The 8749-nt window shown below is 31.5% G+C and overlaps 1 long non-coding RNA gene across 1 annotated transcript; it reads right to left on the reverse strand.

The window, feature by feature from the left end:
• Positions 1-6036: 6036 nt before the first annotated feature.
• On the reverse strand, positions 6037-6240 carry LOC136969135 (uncharacterized). Its single transcript, XR_010879770.1, has 2 exons — positions 6196-6240; positions 6037-6115 (listed from the first exon to the last, which is right to left on the reverse strand). It is a non-coding gene; the product is annotated as an uncharacterized lncRNA (long non-coding RNA).
• Positions 6241-8749: the final 2509 nt, after the last annotated feature.

An 8749-nucleotide genomic window follows, 5' to 3' on the forward strand; every position in this document is an offset into this window, starting at 1 on the left:
TAGGGCAGAAACCTTTAAGTTTACAAGAACATTCTATAAATAAAATCAGTATTAATGAATCTGATGACGTAAGCTGAAATTAATTTAAATTTTTTTTTAATAATTAAGAACAAAGTTCACGTATTAATTATAACATCTACCAACGGTTTAATCATATTTAAAAAATTTTTATATATAATTAGACGTATAATTGAATTTGTATCAGTTGTATTGAGGCATATATATTACGCATTTATTAAATCAACGTATTTATGATTTATATGATGAAATAAAGCCAACTAACCGCCTATTTAATACTTAATGTTAAAAAAATATAAATTTAGTCAAAACTTTAAATAATTGCAATGAAGGAATAATTACTTAACTGTGATTTCCTCTCAAATTGTCTTTTCAATATAATAAAATATTTGTTTTAAAATAGTTTTAAAAACTTGAACCTTATATATTAACATAATTAATTGATTAATACTTTTATTTTGAAAGTACTCTTTAGTATATTTTTATGTGACAGACGAGTGGACGAAGGTGTTCAATCAAATTTTTTCGATTGTTTCACCTCCACCATTTTATCAAAAAATCTGTTGAAAATCATGAAAATTATTTCCCACGAACTTGTTTCCTAGTTGAGGATGATCCATGTAGTTAGTCGTGTGTCAACCGGAACTTTTAGAAGTAATTCACGTATTGGATACCCGACCCTTAACAACGAGATACTGCCCTCATGGAAAAAACCCAAGAGGAAAATTAATACGAGAGAACGACGACAAATCCATGCAGTCGTCGTCTGGTCATCGGAACTTTTACCTTCGATCTACGCCCAATTGTTACCTAGAAGACAGTGTGAAGTGTTTTACACCGTGGACATTTTCTGGACTGTGTGTGTCTCGGTGGATTATAATTCGTGGATACCATTTAAACCTTGGTAGATAGCCAATCTCTTAACCAAGGTATTTATCAACCTGCAGGAAGTTTGTAAACTGTCTCTCTCTCTCCGTGTATTTAGAAATTTTTTGTGAAATTGTTAGCTATGCATCGCCCTGTATTCTCTGTTATTTTTATTAAATTTATTCTTGTTACTTAGCCGGTATCCCGAGTGACATACTTCTTCGTTTCTTCTTCCCTCACTTCTACAACGGACGTAACCGCTCACCCGCGACCGCTCGCGTGACGTAACAACTCTCCGTCGCGATTTTCGAGTCCTAAAAGACTCGGTAGTGTCACATCCTGACAAGGGGTTAAAGAGACTCCGACCTTACATGTAATTACATGTAATTATTAAGGTTTATGAATAACTTAATGTCTGTGTTATACATTTAATCGTTGAGTTATTCTTTATTTTTGAATAATCGTAAATATTTTATCTTAAGTTATAGAATTTTGCAGACATATTGAATAAAATGCACAAAAAAATCAACTTTTTTCTATAAATTATTTTATTACGTGTTATTAAATGCTCATTAAGTTGCATTTATCTAAGAAAAGGTCTCCTCATTCCTGTTAATAACACAAAATTCAACAATATCAAGATGCAATTACTTATTAAATGATCGTGCCGTAATATAGAATGTAACTGAATCGAACACACTCGAAAGAAAATAAAATTTTCGAAAAAATATTTAAAAGTTTTAGTAAAACACTGATCAACTCAACAAACTTCTGTTGTGTCGGAGTCATTCCCCCTTTTTATCATAACACCAAAAATGTCACTACACAATCAGCACTAGCAACATACTTTGTGTATGCTAATAAAAGAATTCTAGACAGAAGAAAAGTTGAGAATTTCTTAGCATAATCAATCTTAGCAAAATATATTCTGCTGAATATCTAAACCCTGGTAGTAAACTCGAGCGGTTGTAAAAGTTTTTTTTCTGATACGCAAACAATTGCCGTATTGCAGTTAACTATTATTCAATTAGATTACAACTAAACAATGTGTTGATTAAATAAATGGATCTTACGTATACATGTATTTAAGATCGAAACTTATTGATCTTGTTTTAATATATTTTGAAAGTTTTAATAATTATATATATTATCTAAAATCAAGAAAAATATTATTTTCCACATCGAGAAAACATTATAAACATTTTAAGAATTATAAGAGCAAGTTATCGATATGTATGTATAGAGTCTACACCGGATGGCGTTACTCATGGGTACATCTATGACGCTGGTAAAATACCCGCTGTGGCAGAAGAATTTTCAGAAGAATTTTGAAGGTTAATCATGGAAATTAAATAAATAAATAAATATATATATATATATATAACCGGTTTGTGAAACATACTAGTAACGGTTTATTAAGAAAATTGCGATAGACCCTTATATCGGTATCGGTTACATCAGTAAATAAAAATATTTAGATAAAATGAGATAAATTGTTAATCATTAGATGTTTATTAATCGATAAGTAATAATTTCCTCTCTCTTTGTCAGACACTTTAAATAAAATGTGTTTTTCAATGTATACTTAAAAATATCTATATTAAATTTTAGCAATTCTTTAAACTATTCCCTGTAGAAAATATTACAAAAAGAGCATACGTAAACGCTATAATGTGAATATTTAGTGTACCAGAGCTCCTTTAGCTGCCACTCAAAATCATCGAATGACATTTCCACTTCTCAGGACGAGGACCTGGGAATTGGATTTTGGGAAGCAGTGTAGGTGTTATGTCACAGTGTTGTGTACAGCGACGATGCGTGATATGTAAATGAATGAGTGCGCTGAAGAAATGAGATAATAGTTCAATTGTGCATGTTATCGTAAGGAGTGTATGTAATGATGTGTTGTAGTGAAAACGCGAGCTTTCCTGATCATTAAAGCGTCTACGCTGAGCCCGTAATCATCCTGTTGGTGATGTTGTCTCTAGATTTCGTTCCCTGGTCCAACGCTAAATACATCTTATCGAGCGTGCATCCGGGATGAATTGTCATTCGAAATTTTACTGTGGAAACTCTTCAGCCTTCAGAAATTCTGTTGCAATATTTGGTTTATTTTCATTGTTTGTGAGCAGTATTGTTTAACAATAATTATAAAATCCGTTGATGAAATGATGACGTTTGATTATTAAATTCTGTAGAAAAATATTTTAACTAAACTATACGAATTAGGAATTTGGCTATCCTGGCGTAATAATCTCTGTACATTTTAAAATCTTTATTGCCAGCTTCTCGAGCCTCTTCTGTCAGTTGTCCTATGGGCAGCCGTGGGGAATATAACCTATAATTTAAGGTCCGTGTATGAAATAATTGTGTAATGTAGGTGGCATGTAATACCAAAAATTTTTTTCAACTAAGTATCTCGCTGTATTAAGTTCGAATGCTCAACATTTCGCAACATAAGTCTCTTATAAGCCAATCGCAAAAAACAATCACGTTCAAATCCATCCATGTAAGACAGATAACACGAATCTTAAGTTTTGAAAACTTATATACCTCAAAATTATTTCCTTAATATTGCTTTCTGGGGCACTTATTCTTATAATATCATATTGGTGGCGAGACAGTTTAGCATTCGCCAAAGCAACTAGAGCATCTTCACCTGACATTAGCTGTGATAGTTCCAATGATTTTACGTATGCTTTCATATACCTGTTATCTCTTTCAGAATGTTTCAGGCTGATGCTTGTCAAGCACATTTATGTGGTGTATGTCAATAAAGGCATAGGAGTAGAATGTCTTAATGTTTTTAATTGATTTGTTTCCTCAAAACATAATTCAAATAAAAAAATTTGGGCGACCACAAATCGAAAGAAGGAAATGGATGTATTCAGCCTAACCTTTTTGTTTTTCTGAAAATTTTCATCCAATATGAATGCCTTCATTCAATGAGATAATCCATTGAAATCAGACAGTTTTCTTTTTCAATACTCAATATGCTTTTCAGATACAGAAACTGCAGCATTAGGATGTGTATAAATTGTGCACTATATGCATCATTCTGAAGAACAAAAGTATATTCACATAAAGTAACCTTTTTTTCGTTATGTTGTAGACAACAATGTTAAACGCTAAAGCCCGGTGAGCCTGAAGAGTATTGAAAAATTACCAATCCGAAATGCATTGTTAAATATTCAAAATAAAGTAAACTACAGTAATCTTCTTATAATCTCTCCTAATTGCGAATAATTAAAAACTACATGATAAATACTGAAAGAAAATGAGTTTACACCGTACAGTAAGCTGTGTGGTGTGAACTCATTTTTCAGGAGGGTAGTCGACTTATCAGACGTCTAAACAAGTGTGAAACAGAAAAAGTATGTTGATTTATGTAGTGGTGACAAGTTAAACGATGTCGAGTAAACCGAGTTTTTTAAAATTAACAACCTTAATGCCTATGTAAGTCGGCCAGGACAACAGAAAATTGACTACTCAACCGACGGTGTCGAGTTATCCGGATGACGACTTATACGGACTCGACTGTATTTCATAACGGAATAGTGTTTTTGATAATGTTTTATTTTGAGAAATGCTTTTAAAAATTTGACTTCTGGAATTTGAAAGTTGAGTAAGACGATTTTATCTGTGGTTTAGCCACATTGAGAATTATTTTCGAACAGAGGAAAGGTGAATAATAAGCGTGGTAAGTAAAGATCAAGAAAGTTTTTATTAAAACAAGTTGACGAGTGTCTGACATAACTAAGCTGTTGAGTCAAACAAAATGTGAGGAAACATGCTAGAAAAGGCATGAGTGTATCTGATGTGATATAGGTTTATCTAGAAAGGAGGGTTTGCAGAAAGTTGCTGAAAGTATGATTTGTATAACTAGTCTTATTTTGCCTGCTGCTTACATTTTTTGGATTATGTGTATGAGGATATATACATCTGTATGTTCTGTATGTTTGTTCCTGGAAACGCAACTATTGCGCGATCTGACTAGGGGAATGCCTTCCGGAAGGTCTTTTAAGGGACACTGGCTTCCATTTAGGCGTGAAGGAAACCCGTAAGATTTCACGTGGCCAGCATGTCTGAGCGTGACGCAAACTCATGACCAAACTCCCAGTGTTTAGGGTACGAAGACCACTCAGCCAATGATGAGTTATGTACTGTATGTATTCAGGTGTTAAAGATTACGTTCAATCAGTTACTTGTTTATATCATCTAATTATTACAAAATTCATTATAAATAAAAATATTTGACTAAAACTAATTATAATTTTTCGATAACAAATGTAATAATAGTTTGTTTTATTAACATCTACTTCGTTATTTTTACACTTTTTGCCAGCATTACTATATTCTTGCTTTTTACATCTTGACAGACTTTTTTAATCTTAACAAGAGTTCAGCCAAGCACACAATAGAGAGGTCATATGATGAAGAAGAAACCTGCCAGGATACTTTCCAGATCCACTTTTAAATGCTTATGATAAAAATTGCATGAGTACTTATAAATTATATTTTACATATTAAATTTACAATAACATAAATCTGTCTGTATAAATCAGAATGTTAGTATGGATGTTTGTTCGCTATACACTTCTAAGCAGTTCAACCAATTGCTACAAATCTCGGCAATTTTGTTTAAATTTTCGTAACTTAGATAATGGTGTACATTATATTCCAAAATATATATTGGATTTCTGTAAATCAATTAATATTTATTACCATTCGATTTTTTTATGATTTTCACGTAGCGTTCTCTTTTGGCGTAACAATTTAACAAAATTAGAAAGTAAATATAATTCTTACAAAAAAAATATATATAATTTAAAAAATGTATATGTTACACTTACTTAATTACCGTGACAACGATAGAACCAGAAACAGCACTTACTCAGTACATTATTTCTGAGACAGGAAGCAGATTGCACATGTCTGTGTGCAATCGAAAATGTTACCCATGAAACGTCTATAAGTAATTAAGTTTTTGCCATCTAACGACTCGGGTTTTTTCATTTCTGAACAATACTTTCCTAATTCTAAAAGCACCCTCCAGTAGCCAAGTACATAAAACCATTCAACACTTCAAGATAGGTATATCAAGTGGTAGTCTCCTTGATCCGAATAACGGTAGACTGTCTCACAGCTAAACAAATTTAATGACTCCTTTATTGGCTTTTTAACATATGCATTTCAAATCAGTGTTAACAGTCCTGCTTCCTCCTCAGTGCTACAAAAAACAAAGGTTGTTTATTAACATAAGTGACGCAAGTAAGAAACAATAAAACTCTTAAAAACCTTCCCCAGTACCTTTAAGTTCTTCATATACTCCCCAACACCCATACAGCACTCTCCGAGTTCTGTTTACATATCCGTTTTGACAATATTGTTTATTTCCCTTACACCAGTGTATCTACAGTAATACTACAAGTAATTACAAAATTATTTTAAAAACTAGTTTAAAAATTCCATATATTTTATACAAAGTTTTTTTTATAATAATATGTACGTACTTACTTTCTTTAAAAATATTCCAAACTCTCAAAATAGTTTCATAAACACTTTCAAAATAATTTAACACGCACTACTTAGAAAGTAAATATAAAAAAGCAAATAGAAAATACACTCGAACTTTTTGTTTGTATACCTTAGAAAATTTATTATTGAATTTATGTCGTTTAGTTGCAAAAAGTGCCATTTATGTACTTTAGTTGCATTAAGTAACATTTATGTCGTTTAGTGTCCATAGAGTGGCTTTTCTTAATGCTACAGCCCATTGACGTGTATACACGTCAAATTTTCAAAAATCGTTTCTATTTTCCCTATAGACGAGATAAGTCAGGAAAGGCTTTTGATACATTCTATTGGATGTCGTTTATGACCTCAGCAAGTTTTGAAATTATACATCCAATAGAAGTTTATATTTTGGACCATTTTTTCGGTCCCCACCTATTGAAAGAGTATTCATGATCGAAAATTTCGTAATGTATTTGAGTATTCACGGTAAATGATGCACATCTGGCTAAAAGCCAGTCTTCCCCTGAAAGTTACTTGGGAATATCCCGCCAGCTTAGACAAACAGCTGTTTTCAAGGACATTAAGCATAGTACACCGAACTGCGGCGCGTGTCACGTGATCCGTCGCGATTTTTTGTTATGTGACAGATAATTCGTTTCTAAATAATACCTAACAAAAGAAATAAAGTTTTATGCTAAAATCTTTTAGATATGTATTTCATAAATTGGTGTATTAAAATGTTTTTTTATTTTTGTGGGTGTTTTTCCTGTAAAACACAAAAAAACAATGTTAGGTTAATGATATTAGTCTCAACATATAATATAAATGATAAGAAGAAACTGGTATAAAAATTATTAGAAAATAACGAAATACATTCGAGTATTTACAGTAACTAGTTCTGACGTGTGTAGAAAACTTACACCCCCTCAAGCGTTGTTTTGGAACATCCCGCGAAAAGTTTACAATCAGCTGTTCTCAAGGTCATCCAGCTGTGTATCTGCCTGTGCTAGGTGTCTCCTTGCCAGTTTTGTGTTATATGAAAAATAATAAGTTTCTAAATAATAGATAATAAAATAAATAAAGTTTTATACTAAAACTTTATAGGAATTCATTTTATAAAATGGCGTAATATAAATTATTCTGATTTTTCGTGGGTTTTTTGTAAAGCTTTTATGTCAGCATATAAAGCTAGAAACTAATAATTATAAAATAAGTATTATTGTGATATAAGAAATTGTTTGTACTGTACTTGTGTAAAAATTCTTTTTTGTACTAAACGAACTGCACCCTTGTATAGCCTTATGGTGTCAAATTTCATTGTTTACAATATACTATTTCTCTCTTCATGACAAAGTCCAGGGGGTAGTGTGGCTCAAGCAATGTAGGACAGATAAAAATCTTTCTCTGATAATAAGATAATGAAAAATATTCATATACAGAATTTTCATAAAAACTCTGCGTTCTTCTATCAAAAACATGATGTTTTGCAGGAAAAGCATGTTTACAGATGCAAATGTCGTTTCAAGTGTTGTATCTCGCTTCAAATTCGCGCTATATTCAGTCTGTTTTTTTCGTTTACTAGCAAAGTCATATTACAGTTTACCGTAGTTTTGTATTTTGTTATTCACGAATTTAAAATTATAATAAAATTTTAAATTTCCGAACTAAACAGAAAACAATTTATTTATTTATATAAATTCGCTAAAATATCGTGCATTTATTAGTTACACATATCTTTGGTTTGAAAAGAAAACAAACTGCTAGCTACAGCAAGTGAGAAGTTATTGCCATTATTCACACTACTTCTCTAATTACTCTCCTAGGAGGGGAGTGGATGAGTCATCTGAGGGTCAAAGTCAACAAAAGTTTTTTTAGTGATAATGTATAAGAAACATTATTTTTATATTATTTCGGCAATTTTTACAATAATCGACTATACTACGCAATTTTACATGCAATTGTTTACATATTTTCTCATATTATGTAACAGCGAGGGGAAATGTTTACTTTCACAAATAATTTATATCTTCACATTTCTAAAATAATGTTTACTCACCTAAATACTCTCCAAGAACAATAAATTAGCTAATTAGAGCTAAAAAACGATAGAAACAAGCAATTTTATAACGATTGTTTACATATTTCAAAGACTGTAGCCTGTGTGATGTTTAGGGCGACAAGTACAAGGTCCAGCAAGCACGATAGTAGAAATAAATAACTATATTTTATTCACGTGACAAAGTAATTTATTTTCGCTCTAAACAGGTTCTTTGGATCCCAACAACTACAAGTAACTACTATACACACACACGTTACAATCTATACTAACGAACAAAAGATCAACGAG

Source organism: Centruroides vittatus, unplaced genomic scaffold (genome assembly GCF_030686945.1).
Source record: "Centruroides vittatus isolate TY-2023 unplaced genomic scaffold, ASM3068694v2 contig_1742, whole genome shotgun sequence".
Taxonomy (NCBI): domain Eukaryota; kingdom Metazoa; phylum Arthropoda; class Arachnida; order Scorpiones; family Buthidae; genus Centruroides; species Centruroides vittatus.